A 20,613-nucleotide genomic window follows, 5' to 3' on the forward strand; every position below is an offset into this window, starting at 1 on the left:
GATACTGATATAACTTATTTATATATCTTTCATAAATCAAACATAAAGTTAAAAACTAATCCCTGAAACCTTTAAACCACGTCTTTGGCAACATAGTTATCCTTACACAAACAAAACTATGGAAAAAATAAGAGCAAGATATTTATTCTCTCTCCTGTAATTTGATTTTTTCTTTCTAATTTTAAGTTAAAAAATTGTTAGGGAAAAAATAAAATAAAAAAAAATGACTTAAAAAAAAAGTCTTTCAAAAACAAACAAACAAAAGCACAAAACAAAAATACAACCCAGAAAAAAACACCTCCTTAAATAAGAATAAAACAAACAAGCAAACAAACAAAACTGCCAATAAACAAAAAAATAGTAAGGCTTCCAGAAACGCGAAGATTTCATTCTGTAATGTCATGGAAGATTCTCAAAAGATTGTTGGTTTGTATGAAATATCCAAAATTCAAATTCTTATCTGAGACTTATCGACATCACATCTATTGGGAAATGTGACAACAAGGGAAACAACACCTCACATTTCTCCAAAATATCTACACTGTCAAGAAGACTGTAAGTTTTAAACACAACAGTACTTGCAAAGCAGTATTTTTGGCCTTGAAATTAGAGGGAAAAAAAAAAAAAAAGAGAGAGAAGATTAGGCTTTTAGGAAGTTAGGGATAAAGTTCATTACCATCAACTTTAAAATACATTAGAACAAGAATATGGTTGTGCAAGACAAATATAGACTAATGGACAAAAAAGGGCATTTAAAATGCTTTCATGTTTTAAAAGGAAAAATCATAGGTAAAGAATAGAACATATCTACTAAAATAGACTCTTCTGTAGTAAAAAAATGGCAAAGCTCAAAACCTCTATGTACTATTCCTGCGTTAAATGAACAGTTTTCAAATACAAGTTCCTGTGGTGTTTAAAAAATATTAATAATTATTATTATTGTTAAAATAATTATTACTATTATTATTATATTGCAATAATAACAATAACAATTACAATAACAATAATTATTTATTTATTTGTTTGTTTCCTGGAGGTACCTCCAGGAAGAAGAAAAGAAAAGAAAAGAAAAGAAAAGAAAAGAAAAGAAAAGAAAAGAAAAGAAAAGAAAAGAAAAGAAAAGAAAAGAAAAGAAAAGAAAAGAAAAGAAAAGAAAAGAAAAGAAAAGAAAAGAAAAGAAAAGAAAAGAAAAGAAAAGAAAAGAAAAGAAAAGAAAAGAAAAGAAAAGAAAAGAAAAGAAAAGAAAAGAAAAGAAAACAATAGTCAGGAAAAATTAAGGTGGTTATAAATCATAGACTGTCATAATCTGCACATGTAAATTTTTTTTTTTTTTTTTTTTTTTCCGGAGCCATAGAAGTTATTGTGAAGCTATGACATCCAGCTGCATATGGACACTCGCCATGCAGTGTGACAGGCAAATATGCTTTGTAGAGAACTGTCTTTACAAACATGGCTCAGGAAGAAGGTTAGCATAAAAGAATCAAGCCAAAACAAGTGAAATCAGAAACAACTTTCATTCAAATTATGTGTAGATGACATTTTGTCCAGATTGTTTTATGAACCCTTAAGAAATTAATACACTGACTATAATTCTGGATGATTAACAAATATTTCTAAAGGGTAGACTGCTACCAGTGAATTTAAGCAAGGTTACCTCCAACACTTGCATGTACACAAGGATGTGCTTACAAGGCACGATTATGGAGAAATCCCCCAAACCCTTTCCAGGAAGTCAGCATGTTTGGTGCCTCTGTAAAGTCCCTGTACAGTTGTGGCGAATTTACTTGGGTGGGCAGCCAAGTTCCACCCTGGCTGCTCTCTCACTCCCTACTCCTTGAAGAGGAAGGGGGAGAAAAAATTACACAAAGAGCTCAAGGCTTGAGATAAGGATGGGGAGATCTCTCAACAATTATCATGACAGGGAAAACAAATTCAGAGTAGGGAGATAGTAAGACAGTAAGATTTATTGCCTGTTACGAACAAGCTAGAGAAACAAGAAACCAAGAAAAGAAACCAAAAATGCCTTCTTCCTCCCCACCCCCACCCCCACCCTCTTCCACCTCCTCCCCCTGAGCAGCACAGGGGAATTGGGGAATGGAGGTTATGGTCAGTCTATAGCACTTTGTCTCTGCCGCTCCTTCACAGTCACTCTCTGCTTCTGCTCCACATGGGGTGTCTCCCACGAGATTCAGTCCTTCCTGAACTGATCCTGTGGCGACTTCCAAAAAGCAGCACCTCTTCAAGAACTGCCCCAAATATGGGTCCATACCACAGTGTCCATCTACCAGAAGACCCCAAACTGGGTCTCCCATGGGCAGCAGCTCCTGACAGGTCACCTGCTCTAGTGTGGGCTCCTCTCCATAGGCTACAGGTCAAGCCTGGAATCTTCTTCAGCAGGGGTCCTCCACAGGCTGCAGTCTCTGTCACTGCAGGTCCACCTGCTCCACTGTGGTCTCCTCCACGGGCTGCAGAGTGGAACCCTGTTTCACTGTGGCACTTCATGGGCTGTAGGGGAATAACCTGCTTCACCATGGTCCTCACCACAGGCCACAGGGAACTTCTGCTCCAGCGCCTGTAGCACCACTCCCTTTCCTTCTTCACTGACCTTGTTGCCTGCAAGGTTGTTTCTCACTCCTCTCATTTTCCCAGCTTCTGTGTAGCAGTGTTGGTTTTGTTGTTGTTGTTGTTTTTAATTATTATTTATTTTTGTTCTGTTTTGTTTTGTTTTGTTTGTTTCCTTTCTTAAGTATGCTCTCACAGGGGCACAAACAACATTGCTTATTGGCTTGGTTCTGATCAGCAGTGGGGCCCTTACCTTACATGGGGCAGCTTCTAGATTCTTCTCACAGAAGCCACCTCAATGGCCTCCTGCTACCAAAACCTTGCAACACAAACTCATTAGAATAGTAACATATGCAGCATGGAAAACAAACATGTCAAATTTGAGAAGTATGTGTTGTTGCAGGGCTATGATCTTGTTGGGGTTACAGAGACATGGTGGGATAGCTTCTATTACTGCAGTGCTGCAATGGACAAAAACAATCTATTTAGGAAGGACAGGCTGGGAAGACAGTGATAGGGAGTTGCCTTTTAAATGAGAGAGAAGATGGAATAGGTGAAGTTCTGCCTGGGGATGAAGAAGGAGCCAACAGATGGTTTATGGGTTAAGATTAACGAGAGAACAGAGAACACTGCCTTTTTAATGGGTGTCTACTTCAGGCCACCCAATCAGGAACAATAAGATGAGGCCTCTGAAGATAGATACTAGCAGCAGTCCACAGGTCCTGGTCCTCATGGAGGACTTCAGACAACCTGATACCTTCTGGAGGGGTAACATGTCAGAACATAACTCAGGAGGTGCCTGGAGTGCATTGATGATAACTTCCTCCTTCAATTGATAGAAAATCCAATGAGGACAGGTGCTCTGCTAGACCTTATACTCAGTCACAATGAAGGGTTTATTGGGAACGTGAAGGTCAAAGGCAGCCTTGCCTCCGACATGAGAGGGTAGAATTCAGAATCCTGAGGGCAGGGAGAAAGGTGAAAATAAAGCGCAAAATCCTATGCAGACTATGACCTCTTCAAAAGCCTGCTTAGAAAAATCCTGTAAGATAAGGCCCTGGAAGGAAAAGGGAACCACAAAAACTGTTTAGTTATAGAACTATAGAATTGTAGATTCATTAAGGTTGGAAAAGACCTCCATGATCATCTGGTCCAACCTGGCCCTACCACCAATATCACCTACAAAACCATGTCTCCAGGCATTACATCCAACCTTTCCTTAAACACTCCCTGAGACAGTGACTCCACCACTTCCCTGGGCAACCCCTTCCAATGCCTGGCTACTTTTTCTGAGAAGAAATTTCTCCTTATTTCCAACCTGAACCTCCCCTGGTGCAACTGGGGTCCATTTTCTCTAGTCTTATCACTAGTTAGCTGTGAGAAGAGGCCAGCCCTCAGCTCCCCACAACTGCCTTTCAGGAAGTTGTAAAGAGCAGCAAGTCCTCCCCTAAGCTTGCTCTTCTCCAGAGTAAAGAGCCCCAGTTCCTTTAGCTGCTCTTCATAGGACTTGTGTTCCAGACCAGCTTCACCAGCTTTGTAGCCCTTCTCTGGACACTTTCCAGGGCCTTGAAGTCTTTGTTGTAGGGAGGACTGAAAACTGAACATGGTAAATATTCAAGAAAAAATCAATATTTAATACACAGTAATATTCAAGAATCACCTACTTCACACTCAGGAGATGTCCATCTCCACAAACAGGAAGTCAGGCAAAAATGCCAAGAGTCCCATGTGGATGAACATGGAATGTCTAGTCTAAACTCAAACACAAAATCATAGAGAGGGCCAAAGTAATGATCAGGAGGAAAAAGAGATATTGTCCAAGCATCTAGGGATGAAATTAAGATAGCTAATGCCCAAAAGGAATTGAAACTGGCCAAGGAACGATTAAGGTTGGGAGGGACTCCTGGAATCTCTCATCAAACCTCTCTGCTCAAGCAGGGACACCTAAAGAAGATTGTCCAGGATCATGTCCAAGTGGCTTCTGAAGATCCCCAAGGAGGAAGACTCCACCACCTTTCTGGGCAACTTATGCCAGTACTCAGTCACCCACATAGTAACAAAGTGTTCCTTGATGTTTAGATGGAATCTCTTGCGTTCCTCTTGCTTCTTGTTCTGGTACTAGGCACCACTGAAAAGAGCCTGGCTCTATCTTCTTTGCACCCTCCCTTCAGGTGTTTCTAGTCATTGATAAGATCCCCCATGAGCCTTCCCTTTTCCAGGCTGAACAGTCCCAACTTCCTCAAGCTCTCCTCAGAAGAGATGTGCTCCAGTCCCTTCACCATCTTTGTGGCCCTTTGTTTGAATCATTCCAGTACGTTTAGGTCTCTCTTGTACTGGAAATCCCAGAACTGGATACAGAAGTCCAGATGTAGCTTCACCAATGCTGGGAATAATGGAAGCATCATCTCTCTTGATCTGCTGGTGTTACTTTGCCTAATGCAGCCAAGAATACTGCTAGTCTACTGGCTTGTGTTGAACTTGCTATCTACCAGGACTCTGAGGTCCTTTTTTGCAGAGCTGCTTTCCGTTTGGGCAGGCCCCAGCATGTCAATGTTCCTCCCCCACCTTTTGTCATTCCTTCCTTTTCTTATTTATTTTATAACATATATAGTTAATATTCTCCTGGTACAGTAAAAGGCCTTGTGAAACTATTAAAAAGAGAAATATTCATAATAAGGCTTAAGCTTGATTAATTTTGCTTCTTGTGTCTCTGTCCTTGCAGAGATTTATATGACTGACTAAACAAACTGCTCTGGTAGTTTTGTAAATTCTACAAGCAAAGTAGGTCAATTGCTACTCAAAAAGTTCCTCTATTCAGAGGGACTGTTTAATCTGAAGCTTAAAGGATGACAACACATCTATAGTAGTCCTTCTCAAAAGTACATTTGTAGCTGTTATTTTTATGCAAATCATGTGTACACCATTTCTACATCAGCAGCTTAAATGAAGAGAAGTCCCTGTACTGACTTTCAGTCACCATCAAAGGTAGTGCCAGGATGCAGTGCTGGCTGTTTGGGAGAGGTGGTAGCTCTCACACTGTGGGCAGACAGGCCATCTGTGAAGCAGGGCTGTCCAGGTGGCACTTTCTTATTTCAATCATTTCACATTCATATCTGGGGATGGTTTGACATGTCTCAAAACTGTTCAGAAGAGATGTGATATTTACAGCAGTTAATCAACACATTTTTGAATGTTTGCCCTAGAAGACCAATGCTTTGAATAGCATTGAATTATTTATTAAATGTAAGATGGCAGGAATTTAACCTTTGCTTTCCAAGTTAACCAAATTTATTTCACATCTGTAACAAAAATAATATAATTTTTTTTTCAGATATCTAATGCATTCCAAAAATGTAAACATGTTTTCTTCTGAATGTCCCCAGGGGTAAGCTAAGAAACCATTTTTTGCCCCAACCATTGGGTTGGGGCAATCCCAGACATGAGAACAGACTGGGAGAAGAACTTATTAAGAACAGCCTTGCAAAGAAAGATGGATGAAAAGCTTCATATGAGCCAGCTGTGTGTGAGAAGAGAGGGGAGGGGAGGGGACGGAAGGGGAGGGGAGGAAAAAAAAGAAAGAAAAAGCTGGGGCTATTCAGCCTTCAGAAGAGAAGGCTCATGGGTGACATTATTGCAGCCTTTCAATACTTGAAGGAGGCTTATATAAAAGATGGAGAGCAACTCTTTTCTCATTCAGATAATGACAGGACAAGGGAGAGAAGTTTTAAACCAGAAGAGGGGAGATTTAGATTAGAGGTTAGGAGGAAACTCTTCACTCAGAAGATAGTGAGGCACTGGAAGAGGTTACCAAGAGGAGTTAGGAATGCCCCATCCCTGGAGGTGTTCAAGGTCAAATTGAATGGGGCCTTGGCCATCCTGATTTAGTGGGTGACATCCTTGCCCATGGCAGGGGAGTTGAAATTAGACGATCTTTAAGGTTCCTTCCAACCCAAGCTATTCTATGATTCTATAATTCTATGATTCCATGATTCTATGAAATTAGAAGCTGCCTGGAGTGTATCAGAAGTGGTAAAGAGAAGCATAATATATATATATATATATATCTCAATATCATTACATATATATATATATATATATATAGCATTATATATATATATATATATATATATATATATATATATTTTTAATGGAAAAAAAATGTACATGATAATCTTTGCATTTCAGTAATGTAGATCCTGGAAGATTTTAACTATTTGACTTTACCATATAAAACTCTCTTCCCCTCTTCTAAAGTTTGAATCATTTTTATTAGTACAGATTAATTTTTCTTCTCATCCCTTGAATTAATAGGAATGAAATATAACTAAGTAAAATCATTAGCATTATAGAAATTAATGTATAAATAACTCAGTTACCTAGAGCTGTTTAGAAATATATATGTGTTGTTCCCCCTAGAAAAAAAAATATATTTTTTGAAGTAAACAAACAAAACTGTGATATTGTGTTTATTTCTGAAAAACTAAAAAGAATTAAATATGTGTTACAAAAATACTTCATAAATGTTACTTAACAGATATTGAAAAAACAACTTGATGAATCCTTGTTGCTGTCACCTGCACAATATCTTCATTACTGGTTTGATTTATTTATTTATATTCCTAAAAATCCAATGGCAGAAAAAGTCACAGTAGAAGGTAAAGACAAATTGAATAACTAGATTTATTCTTCTCCATAATAAAGTTCAAGTTTGGATCTAAACACAAGACCTGGCATTCTTTCTGAAAATAAATATATAAGTAAATATCCAATCTCAACTATCAAAATTCTTTGTTTATATTTTAATCTGAACTGATTTTTAAATTAAAACTGCAGATGGTTTTTGTCGTCCTACAACAAGGGTGAGCGAACGGCTGCGTGGTGTTTAGCTGCCGGCCGGGTTAAACCACGACAACTTCTAAAGCACATAAAAACTGTGTTGTCTCTACATGGTGGACTGCAATGTGGAATAAATACTTCCATAATATTTTCTTCCAGCAATATGAAGTACATTTACTGATTAGCTATTAATTCAGTATTCAGAAAAATGAACCATTTTTAATGTTTTATTCAAAGATTTAATACTGTCTCTCCACTCCCCAAGTCATAAATCCCTAAATTCTGGTTAAGAGAATGATCTGCCACCTACTTCTGAAAGGGGATAAAAGGCTGGTTGCACATTTGCGTCATCTCTAACCAGAAAATTTGCAAAAGTTATAAACCAAACAGAGACAGAGAGTCTCATGCCAGCATCTGCTGCTGCTGTTTCCTAAAACAGACATCATCTCAGTGATGAGCAGATGATGTCCTCAAGCTCATCATGGATCAGAGGAACTTCAGGAATTTCTAAGGTTAGGCAATAACTTACAAAGCTGCTTAGCCAAATGTTAACTACAGGAACTAGTTCTTTTATTATTATTATTAGTAGTAGTAGTAGTAGTATTCCTGAATATATTAATATTTATCTATTACCAATATATCTATTACCAAGAGCAACTATATTACAATAGCTATTACTAATAGCTATTTTTTTAATGTTGCCTTAAAATAAGCAGTGGGTTGCCTACATTTCTTCTATGAAAGACTATTCATAATTGATATGACTGATCTTGTGTATTCATTATTTATTTATTTATTTTTCTTAAGATGAAGTTCTTTATTTGCAGGGGGGAAATGGAAGTAGATGTAATATTAGCAGTTAATTATTACAGTTATTTAATTAAGAATAATTTCTATCTCTTGAGTTTAATCTTAATTACCTGTCAAAGTAAGTGTATGTGATCTGTAGTGATTTTGTTGAGAGATTTTGTTTTGTTTTATCAGGATGAACTTATACCGAATCAGGTATTAACATTTTCTGTTTCATCTTATTAAGTTAAAACAGGAATCCTGTCTCGATCAATTCCACATTGATTAAAACTTGCATATATTTTGAGTATCTAACAGAAATATCTTACACTCTTGAGTATAACTGCATTACAGTTGAGTGAAATTCTACTTTCATAAAATACTTTATGAAAGTATTTCATAAAGTGCTGACCATCTTGCATAACTGCTGTTTAACAGATAATGAGATAATGGGATTTTTTGCAGTTGCCATCCTGTAGGTAATTGCAGGCTTTTTTTTTTTGTTTGTTTGTTTGTTTGTGTGTGTGTGTGTGTATTTTTGTTGTTGTATTTCAGCTGTTGTAATTCGAAGATAAGTTCCTTGCCAGGGCATCCCATTTTCCACATATACTATATTGCTTCAGGAAATGTTCTCAAAGCTATGCAGCTCATTAGCTCAATCTCTAAGTAGCAGATTATCAAATAATTTTATTTTGATAGGGGCATATTTCAAATCTTGTGGCTGCTTTTCCTGTTTCTTATAACAGAATTTAAAGGTATTAGTTATTGCCTTCAGGTCTGTGACTTTTGGAGGCTTTTGTTGTTTGTTTGGTTGGTTTTGTTTCTACTATTACTGTTTTTCTGGGAGTGAACAAAATGCAGATAGAAATTAAGACTAAACTTAGTATCTTATTTGTTTATTCTACATTTGCACATATGTGCTGAAAGTAGCTACTATAGCTTTATTTTTTCATGCTTAATATATACAAACTTTGCTGTATTTGCTAAGCAATCTTCAATATTTTGCTGAGTATTTACTAATTGACTTTCTCTCTCTCTATATATATATTTCTATTTTAAATAGCTCATGTCAAATTATAAGCTTTTGTTAATACCAAAATTGTACTTATAATTGTTTTAAATTTCACATAATCTGGAAATGAGAGGTGCATAATGGAGATATGTCTTGCCGGTACTTAATCACCACTTTTCACATTTGCAGAGTCACCATTTACTTCAAATTCAATATTAATTTACCACTGTTAATACTTTTAATGTCAGACTTTTGCTTTTTGCAAGCATTGTGTCATGTGGTAAGCTGTAAACTGGCTTGTTAAAATCAGAGAACTATGGTAAAAATCTGAAAAACAAAATAAAGAAAGAGCTTCAAAACAGGAAGTAAATGAGAGCAGAAAATGTTTAGAATCATAGAATCATAGAATATCCCGAGTTGGAAGGGACCCATAAGGATCATCAAGTCCAACTCCTGGCACCGCACAGGTCTACCCAAAATTTTGTACCATATGACTAAGTGCACAGTCTAATCGCTTCTTAAATTCAGACAGGCTTGGTGCAGTGACTACTTCACTGGGGAGCCTGTCCCAGTGTGCGACCTCCCTCTCGGTGAAGAACCTCTTCCTGATAACAAGCCTAAACTTCCTCTGCCTCATCTTAACAACACCATTCCCATGGGTCCTATCAGTGGTGATTATGGAGAATAGGTCACCTGCCTTTCCACTTCCCCTAGTGAGAAAGTTGTAGACTGCGATGAGGTCCCCCCTCAGCCTCCTCTTCTCCAGGCTGAACAGGTCCAGTGACCTCAGCTGCTCCTCATATATCTTCCCTCCCAGGTCCTTCACCATCTTCATTGCCCTCCAGTTGGACACTCTCCAATGGTTTAACGTCCTTTTTGTACTGTGGTGCACACAGTACTCGAGGTGAGGCTGCAACAGTGCAGAGTAGAGCAGGACAATCACTTCCCTTGACCGACTAGCAATGTCGTGCTTGATGCATCTCAGGATACGGTTAGCCCTCCTGGCTTCCAGGGCACACTGCACACTGCATTCAACTTGATGTCAACCATAACCCCCGGGTCCCTCTGTGCGGGGCTGCTTTCCAACGTCTCATTGCCCAGACTGTACATATAGCCAGGGTTGCCTCACCCCAGGTGCAGGACCCAGCACTTGTTTTTGTTAAACTGCATGTGGATGGTGATTGCCCAGCTCTCCAACCTGTCCAGATCGCTCTGCAGCCTTTTCACCCTCATCCAAGTCCACAACTCCTTTAGAAAGAGAGAGTTCCATAACTTGTTACCTGGGTACCTGGAGTACAGCTTAAGAGAAGGCATGAAGGCAGTGTCTTAAAAGGTAACAGAGAAAGGCTGGAGCAATTAGTAGAAATGGCCAAGAAAAGTTAAAAACCAAACCAAAAACAAACAAACAAACAAAAACCAGCCAAATAAAACATATTTTATTTTATTTTATTTTATTTTATTTTATTTTATTTTATTTTATTTTATTTTATTTTATTTTATTTTATTTTATTTTATTTTATTTTATTTTATTTTATTTTATTTATTATTATTTTTAGTCCATTTTTGCTGCTTACAAAAGAGTTGACCAAACTGCAATAATTATGTAGTAGAAAAAAAGCCTTGATTAAATTATCAAGATTTTCTGGATATACAACTCCATACTTTCCTCTTGTGTTCATGCCAGGTAATTTCTGTATCTAGCTCTTTTCTGCAGTATTCTTTTTGGCTGTGTTCCTTACATATATATAGCTCTGAGTGCAGAATTTATTGATTGTGGGCCAAATACTGACTCCCATTGCATGTAACCATTTATTATGTGCATTTCTGTATTTTAATTCTAATTCAGAATTTATTCTTATTTTGATTGGTCTTGCAGATGAACAGCAAGTGACTATATAGTAAAGCAAACTCTATCAGGAGGAGGTAAATCATATTAATACACCACATTTTAATATGGTGGCAGAATTTTAGCGAAAGTGTCTCAGGAACATTGAGTATTCTTATCTTCTACATTAACAAAACATGTTTTGTGACATTGTGCAAGTGACTTGAACAGAAATATGTATACTATGAATTTCAGCATTAAAATATCATATAAGTTGATAAAATAAAGCAGATTGAAAGAAGAATTAATTAATTACTTTTGAAATGTGATTTTAGGTCAGAAATTATACAAGTATGTGTGTTTGTGTGTGTGTATATATATATATATATATATACTAAAATGTATGTATTGCTACTTCATTTTATCAAATTGAAAAACAGTAGTATATGAGTGTAAAATAAATATAGTAAATTATTTTTGTGCTTAAACCAAAGAACCAAGCTAAATTGCTGACTTTCTAAAGAATTCTTTGAATTAGATCCTGAAGACAGTCTTATTTAATTATGTGTTTTGTTATTTTCACTGTTTCATAGATAAAGAGGATTTTTATTTTTTTTTTTTAAAGAGGAATTGCAGAAAATTGCATTCTGACCTTTGCACATTTTTATATCTGCCTTAAATATATATATATATATAACAATTGCATAGACAATGTATTACAATGGAAAAAAAATAAAAAAAGAAATGTTCAGTTAAAGTACTACAAATATTAATGGTCTTCTATTCTTCCATGTCCAAAAGTTGTTAACAGGAGACAAATATTTTGCTGATATATAAGGAAGATGTTTTATAATTTGGCATAGGGCCACTGAAGTTCCAAAAGGATGATTACATGTAACTTGGATTCATCTTTTATCTTACGTCTCCCAGAGAGTTAGGCTGAGACTGGGCAGACTTCTTAGGGGCAACAAATAATCGTAGTCCCCTGCCTCCTTGGGGGTCTATGGTTAAGTCATGGTTTTGTACTCAATCCATACCTGCACATGAATGATTCATTTAGCAAGAAACAGTGTCAAAACAAGAATAAAAAAGTATCAAGGACAAGGAGTGTTTTATATGTGTTTTTTTGTTGCTCTCAGCTCTGACCCATAACACAGTTTGGGTTTGGAGGTAAACATACACACACAGAATCACACACAGAATTTCTAGGTTGGAAGAGACCTCAACATCATCGAGTCCAACCTCTAACATAACACAAACATGACCCTTACAGATTTAAAGGAATGCAATGTTGAAAATAAATCCTATCTAGTCTTAGTCCTCCATAGTCTCCAGCAATGAAATGTTATTCAAATAAATAAATAAATACATAATCCGATATAATAAAGGTAAAAGAGGCTACAATAAGTATTGTAGGTATTCATTATAGTTGAATTTTAAACCTTACAAAATTGATTTTAAACTATCAGCTAATGGAATCAGCTGTCTGTACTGTCTTTATTTGAGTAGAGTTATACACTGTATTTGGAGTAGCCAACACGACGACTTTGTAATATTCATATAGATAACTCTACAAGTATTAATTTGATATTTAAATCATGTCATTGAACAAAATATGATGTCTGACATAGCTTAAAAATATTTTCTAGCAAAGTATATGTGTTCTCTGGTACATATGCAAACATCATAATCTTCAAAGATATGCTACATACAGACACATCAAGTTCTACACATAGAGACACAGTTTGGTCCATGGTAAGAAAATGTTATCCTACAAGTAAAAATAAGCCCTTATAGGGAAATCATTGGGGTAAGGATGGAAGGATGGAGCCAGTCTCTTTTCAGCTATGCCCAGTGACAGGATCACAGAATCACAGAATTTCTAGGTTGGAAGAGACCTCAAGGTCATTGAGTTCAACCTCTGACCTAACGCTAACAGTCCCCACTAAACCATATCCCTATGCTCTACATCTAAACATCTTTTAAAGACTTCCAGGGATGGTGACTCCACCACTTCCCTGGGCAGCCTGTTCCAGTGCCTAACAACCCTTTCGGTAAAGAAGTTCTTCCTAACATCCAACCTAAAACTCCCCTGGTGCAACTTAAGCCCATTCCCCCTTGTACTGTCACTAGGCACGTGGGAGAACAGACCAACCCCCACCTCACTACAGCCTCCTTTAAGGTATCTGTAAAGAGCAATAAGGTCACTCCTGAGCCTCCTCTTCCCCAGGCTGAACAAGCCCAGCTCCCTCAGCCGCTCCTCATAGGAGTTGTTCTCCAGACCCCTCACCAGCCCCCAGACCCCTCCAGACCCCTCCAGACCCCTCACCAGCTTTGTCACCCTTCTCTGGACCTGCTCGAGCACCTCGATGTCCTTCTTGTAGCGAGCGGCCCAAAACTGAACACAGTACTCGAGGTGCAGCCTTACCAGAGCCGAGTACAGGGGGACAATCACCTCCCTAGCCCTGCTGGTCACACTGTTTCTTATGCAAGCCAGGATGCTGTTGGCCTTCTTGGCCACCTGAGCACACAACAGGCACAAACTGAAGCACAGGAAGTTCCGTCTGAGTATGAGAGGGCACTCAGGCACTTCCTTTTCTCTGAAGGTAACAGAGCACTGGAACAGGTTGCCCAGAAAGGTTGTCGAGTCTCCTTCTATGGAGATAACTCAAAAATCGCCTGGGTGGCATACTGCACAATGTACTCTAGGTGATCATGCTTGTTGGTGTGAAGATGATCTTCAGAGGTCCTTTCCAACATTGGCCATGCTCTGATTCTGTAATAAACAGTGCACAAAATGTCTTAAGTATCAATATCCATGCTGACTTTTACTAAAACTTGTTATCAAATTAGATTTTATATCCTTGTATTGAAGCCATATAATATTATATTATCACATTGCATTTCTTTGATATTTGTAAGAAATGAAGGTATTCTTTCTCTTACAGTTGCTGTAGAATTAATTGGATTAAATTAAGCTAATGAGCTTAATACAGACTAATTAGTGAAGACAAAACACTAAAAGATCAGGAATCTTTTTATTTAAATGATCACAGTGGCCACAAAGCTACCCTTTCGAAAGGACCCTTTTCAGTTTAATCTTGGATTCTATCCAGAGATACAATATAAGTTAAAACAAAAAGAGATCGTTTAAATGCTGTTATTAAGGAAACTATAATTGATGGAGTTTGTAACTGGTAATGTGGTTCCCCTTTGGATGCTCAGAGAACATCAGCAACAGATCAATATTGCATCTACATGAGATTGCAGGCACTTCTGACAATAGTAATATTTAAAAAAAAAAAAAAAAAAAAAAGACAAATTTACCAGTAAATTGACATGATTACTAAGCTACTGTTTTTTAATGAATCTCCTTCCCACCCTAACCCTTTGAAAAATTATTAATATTTCCTATAAAATGTGAGAGTGTGAGCTGGTGTTTCATTCTGTCTCCTACATGTATATTTTCAGTCCAGTTGGAATTTGCTTGTTCTTCTCACTTCCTTCTATTACAAAGGGAAGTCTTTTGATTCTCATTGCAGAAAAGGTGACATTATCATTGCATCTGAAAATTGAAGGAATCTTGTCAGATATTTGAGACCTCTTAAAATTGCTTTCAGTACATACATTTTTCTGGTTTAGTGTGTAGTTTAAAAAAAAAAAAACAAAAAACAAAAAACAAAAAACAGATGTATTTAAGGATTTAAGGTATGTCAAGTTATGAAAAGTTCATAGTTCTGTTACCATTGGTGTGAATCAGTAAATCCATCTGTAATGAGCCAAAGAAAATCTCCTTGCTTTCATGTCTCAGTGAAGGATAACTGAGGTACATTTTTTTACACAGGAAGTATTTCAACTGCTGAATTTGCAAACACAGGTAGAAATGACCAATCACATGTACAGAGATATGTCACACTGCTGAGTAAATGGATCACGATTTTCCTTTTGAGAATAAGATCAAATACCCTCTATAACCTCTTTGTCTGGCTATTTGAACAGAATTATATGAAAAAAAGAAAAGAAAAGAAAAAAAAAAGATATGAGGAGATATGAGGAGATATCATGGTGGAAGCATTGCTTCCCAACATGGTAAATTACTCTTCGTGTGGCAACATGACTGATCCTCCCCTGAGCATTCTATTTACTAAAACTAGATGAAACTTGAGTCTGTTACTTTTATTTATATAGGATGTTTATTATGATCTGGTAAGCACCTCAGTTCCCATAAAATAAAATAAAATAAAATAAAATAAAATAAAATAAAATAAAATAAAATAAAATAAAATAAAATAAAATAAAATAAAATAAAATAAAATAAAATATAAAATGTGATGGTGGTATTAGGAATATGAGGGTATAAAGCTCGGAAAAAAATCAGATTCTAAATGAAGGGAGGAGTTTGCTTTACTGCCATAAGATTTATTTGTACATTTAAGTAATTTAAATACTAAAAATTTTTAAATAATACTTTTACAACTAAACTCTTATATAACATAATAAGCTCATAAGTCAAAGTCTTTTTCAAATTGTGAGATTTTTTACATTCTTTGAAATTTTATTAAAAAGGAATTTCATTTCATTTATAAAGATTCAGTGATCCAGGGCTAAACAAGGTCTCATAAAATGAGCTCTGCCCTCTGGAAATGTTAGATCCAGACTGCGATTTACAAATTGTGATTTGATAGAACTCACTAAAGTGTCTGTCCCTGAATTTTAATATTCTCTGTGCAAAACTTCCTTTATGAACATCCATCGGTTGGTGAAAGCTACTCCCCTGTCTTCTCTGGATGTTACCAGAAAAATATATATTTTCAAAATTTAATGCATTGCACTTAGAAGGAATCTGATTCTTCTTATGTTTTAAAGGGCCTCAGTAAGTTAGCCTTAATCTTATTTTTATTTTTTTTAGAGAAGAAAAATAATGAAAAATTCTCCTTTAAAAGGTTGCTTTTTATTAAAGAAATAAGCACATGTATCCAGCAAGTCAAAACACAGTAGCAGCTATTTAAAACTTCAGTGAGAAATGAAGGTATCTGTGTATTAGCCTGTTCAGAATGTTCATTAATGTTCATCATTTCCTGAATGATTTACTTCTAGCTATACTCAGAGGGTGGTGTGACACTTGACCAGGTTGCCCAGAAAAGCTGTGGATGCTCCATCCCTGGAAGTGTTCAGGACCAGGTTGGATGGGCAACCTGATCTAGCGGGTGGCATCCCTGACCTTGGCTGGGGGCTTGGAACTAGATGATCTTTAAGGTCCCTTCCAACCCTAGACATTCTGTGATTCTATGTTATGATTCTATATGTTTAGCTATTAACAGGTTGTTACATTCAGCTGGTAATGGCACTTCCAATCTTTGTTTAATATTAAGGTTTTCCCAGGCAGCAGGTATATATTCACTAAGTTTTGGCTGAAAATCAGAAATTTCATTGCTGCCCTTTTAACAATTGCCTTTGAAATTAACATTTGTTCTTTCTGGAAAGACTTTCTTGTGATTCAAGCAGTGACATGCAAGTGAATGAATGTTTTTTTCTGAGTAGGAAATTTGTATTGTGCAAATATTTCTTATTTTGTCACAGTTTTAAAACAATAATAAAAACCTATGTTCTCTTGTTTTATGGTGGTATATGCGTCAGTGAGAATAGATGTATTAATATTACTTTGTATTTTTCCATTATTTTGAACTATTTGGACAAAATGAACAGTTTAATCCTTGCAGTAGTTTCAGAGGTAAGTAAAATAATGTATTCTGAAAATTTAAATGGAAAAAATGAAACACAAAACATTTAACGGTATGCTTTTCAAATGTTATAGAATAACCTATTAAAACAGGATACTTTTTTCAAAGCTGGGGTGAACAATCTGGTATAAGTTCAATATCTTTTCCCTCCCCACCTCCTAAATATTTCTGAACTTTGGCAATTTTTCTTTTGTACTTTGTATTATCATTCTGTTCTACAACACGACTGCTTCAATAGTACTATAAATATTGTATTATTATACACAGTACAGTGTTATATGTTGGTTTTGGATGCTAGTATTATGCTGGAAATCATGACACACTGCAGCACTCTGCAAGATGCCAGCGAGAAAAAAATAATAATAAAAAAAAAAAATTAAATATATATTCCATAAAACCTACTTGCCTTGCTGCTAGAGAACCATTGCAGATGAGTATGTGACTAAAGATTATGTTCACAGAGTCACAGAATGGTTGAGGTTGGGAAACTTTTGCAGGTCATCTGGGCCATCCCCCTTCTCAATCAGGGACACTAGAATGTGTTGCCCAGGACCATGTAGAGACATCTTTTGAAGATCTCCAAGCAGACAGATTGCACAACGTCTCTGGGCAATCTGTGCCAGTGCTCCATCACCTGCACAGTAAAGAACTGTTTACTGATATTTAGGTGGAACATCCCGTGTTCCAGTTTGTGCCCATTGCATCTTGTCTGAAATTGTGCACTGCTGAAAAGAGCCTGGCTCTGTCCTCTTTACATCTTCCCGTCAAGTATTTATGTACATTGATTGATAAGATTGCCCCTGAACCTCTCCTTCTCCAGGCTCAACAATCCCAGTTCTGTCATCCTCTCCTCAAAGAGAGGTGCTTCATTCCCCTCAATCATTTTTGTGGTCCTCTGTTAGACTTTCTCCTGTATGTCCATGTCTCTCTTATACTGGGGGGTTTACTGGACACAGTGAATTCACCACTTCAGCATCTTGGAACACAAAGAATCATAGAATGATTTAGGTTGGAAGAGACCCTTAAACATCAGCGAGTTCAACCCCTCCACTGTGGACAGGATGCCTTCTTATCAGGTTGCTAAAAAATCTATCCAGTCCTGCCAAATTTTCTTTAGAAAATACCTAGGGTTATCTCTGCTTTCTTGCTTTATAGTGTTAGCTCTAATAAATAGCAGTTAAATAGAACTTTAAAGAACTTGAATGCCTTTCTTCCTGGGATCATAATGAAACAACATCTGCTGATGTAAAACAATATCTATGTTAAAATCCTGAAGGTGCCCATGGATCTGCTACTCATCTGTTCACATTTCAGCATCCTGAAAATTCTGCAGAGGATCAAGAGCCCCAGTCTACCTGGAATTTTAAAAAATAGAATTAAAAAACTGACATTGTTATTTCTGTAAGGGAGACTCAGTTTGCCACCACCTTTATTTATATAAACAATGTATTAATTAACATGGTGATTAGTAGAGGTAGTCAAGATTCACTTTACGTTTTGTTAGAATTTAGATTGTTGAAAAGGAAACTTTGCATTTGAACTTGTTACCTGAGCATTTATTTATTTATTTAATTTTAATATAATAAAATAAACCAAAAAAGTTTAAAAGTATTTTTAGAATGAAATGGTTGATTTTAAAATAATTTAATTAATTAATTAAGACTGTAAAAGGTTTTCATTTTCATCCTTCCTAAATATTCAAAAATTAATTCAAAAAAGAAATAAAACTTTTAAAATACATTAAATATGTATATTGAAGCTTAGTGACTAGAATTATTGTTTTAAACCTGAAAAGAGTCCCAAATTCAAAATGAAACCCTCACTTTCAGCATCCCACCTTCCCCCAATGAGAAAAAGAAGAAACCACAATTTCTGCATGTAGGCAGTGTATTTTCTATTTTTAACAATTCATTCCTATAAACAGAACCAGAAAGAGAAATGTATTTTTTTTTTGTTCAAATGTGGTGTCACCTAAAACACCTGTTTAATGGTTATCTACAATTTCCACATACTGATGTTGATTCTGGTTTCCACAGTATATAATAGCATTTCCAAAGTTTGTAATCAAAATAAACAATGAGATGAAATTGCATACAGAGTTCTGTCCTATACTAAATTACTCCAGGAATAAAATGACAAAGGGGTAGAATACTTCTTAATATTTCACAGTTCTTGTATTGCTTTTGACACATTGTATTATCAGTGTACTAATGTATCACTAGCTGTACTGTCTCCAAGAAACTTCACAGTGCCTGTCTATTGCTATGTTTGAAGTTAAACTCTTTGTTGCTTTATTTTTATGGCTGCTGCCATTACTGCACATTACTCTCAGTTCTTTCCATAACGTGGCTATGAAGTTTGTTGACTGTGAAATTATAATGTTTATGGAGTAACTTAAGCACTGTGCAAACTGATTTAAGATCACTGCAACTGTAACCGAAGTTCTAACTTTGAAAGTGGGAGACCAACTAATGACTAGATTTACAATAATATGACATTGTAGTTGCTGAACTTTCAACAACCTGTACGTTATGCATCCTTTTGTCAGCTCAGGAAACAAGATTTCTCAGCAAGCAAGAATATGTTGATACAACCAAACCTAGATTTAAAATTTCAAGGTCTTCCAGAGATAGAATTAGCCTCAACAGCACAGTATCTCAGAGATAGCAAAAGAAACTTTCAGAATATTGAAAAAATGGCTCTCAGAGGACAGCTGAAGTCAAATACAAAAAATATTCTTAGCAGTCAGGAAAGGGGGAAATGGGAAATAGGATGTCATCAATCGAGACGGATAACAAGGATACAGCTTGTGGTTTGCTTACTTCAGTAGAAATACTTGTCTACTATCCAGAAAGTTTTGAAGGTTTCTGAAAATATATATATTTATAAATGTATGTATAAAATATAATATAAATATATTATATATGTATATATAATATATATAGTATACATCTGTAAATAATACAGTATATTAAAAGTGCTACTTAATACTTAATATTCTTTTTACCTTTCTTAAGAGCTATGTAAACATTCTATCTGATATCTGAGACCTGAGTGTTGTGACAAGGACACTGACTAATTCAGAGGGGAGGAGGACAATTATTAATTTCATGACCTTAAAGAAAAAAATACAATTAAATAAAGTAACAGAGATCTATCCTTCATGCTTTATGGACAATATTTTTGACTTCAGTGGGCAGTTGTCATGGTTTTGGCTGGGGTAGAGTTGCTTGTCTTTGTAGAGGCTCACACAATATGGTATTTTGGATTTATGATGAAAATAGTGGTGATAGCACTCCAATGTTTTTGGTTGTTGCAGAGCAGCCTTTATACAGTCAAGGACTTTTGAGCCTCTCATGCTGCTCCATCAGCAAGGAGGCTGGGTGTGGTGGGATGGGACACCACCAGAACAGCTGACCCAGGCTGGCCATAGGAATGTCTTATATCATGTGGCATCATGCTGAACAATAAAAGCTGGAGTAAAGAAGGAAAAATGAGGGACCATTTGGAATGATAGTGTTTGTTCTCCCAAGAAACTATGCTATATGTTGAACCCTGCTTTCCTGGGAGTGGTTGAACACCTGCCTGCTGATGGGAAGCAGCAAATGGATTCCTTGTTTTACTTTGCTTGTGCACAGAGCTTCTGCTCTATCTAGTAAACTATTTCAAGACATGAATGTGGTGTAATTGCCTGAAGTAACTAGGAAAATAAAACTAACATTCACATTTTTAAGGAAAAGGTACAGTATTGAAGAGGCTTTCAGGTTAGGGCATAACTGCAGTACCTGAGCGTTCCCTAGGCTCCCAACCTTAGATGTTATTGCTCTGGGGAAACTTGGTGTGCTAGC

Source organism: Anas acuta, chromosome Z (assembly GCF_963932015.1).
Source record: "Anas acuta chromosome Z, bAnaAcu1.1, whole genome shotgun sequence".
Taxonomy (NCBI): Eukaryota; Metazoa; Chordata; class Aves; order Anseriformes; family Anatidae; genus Anas; species Anas acuta.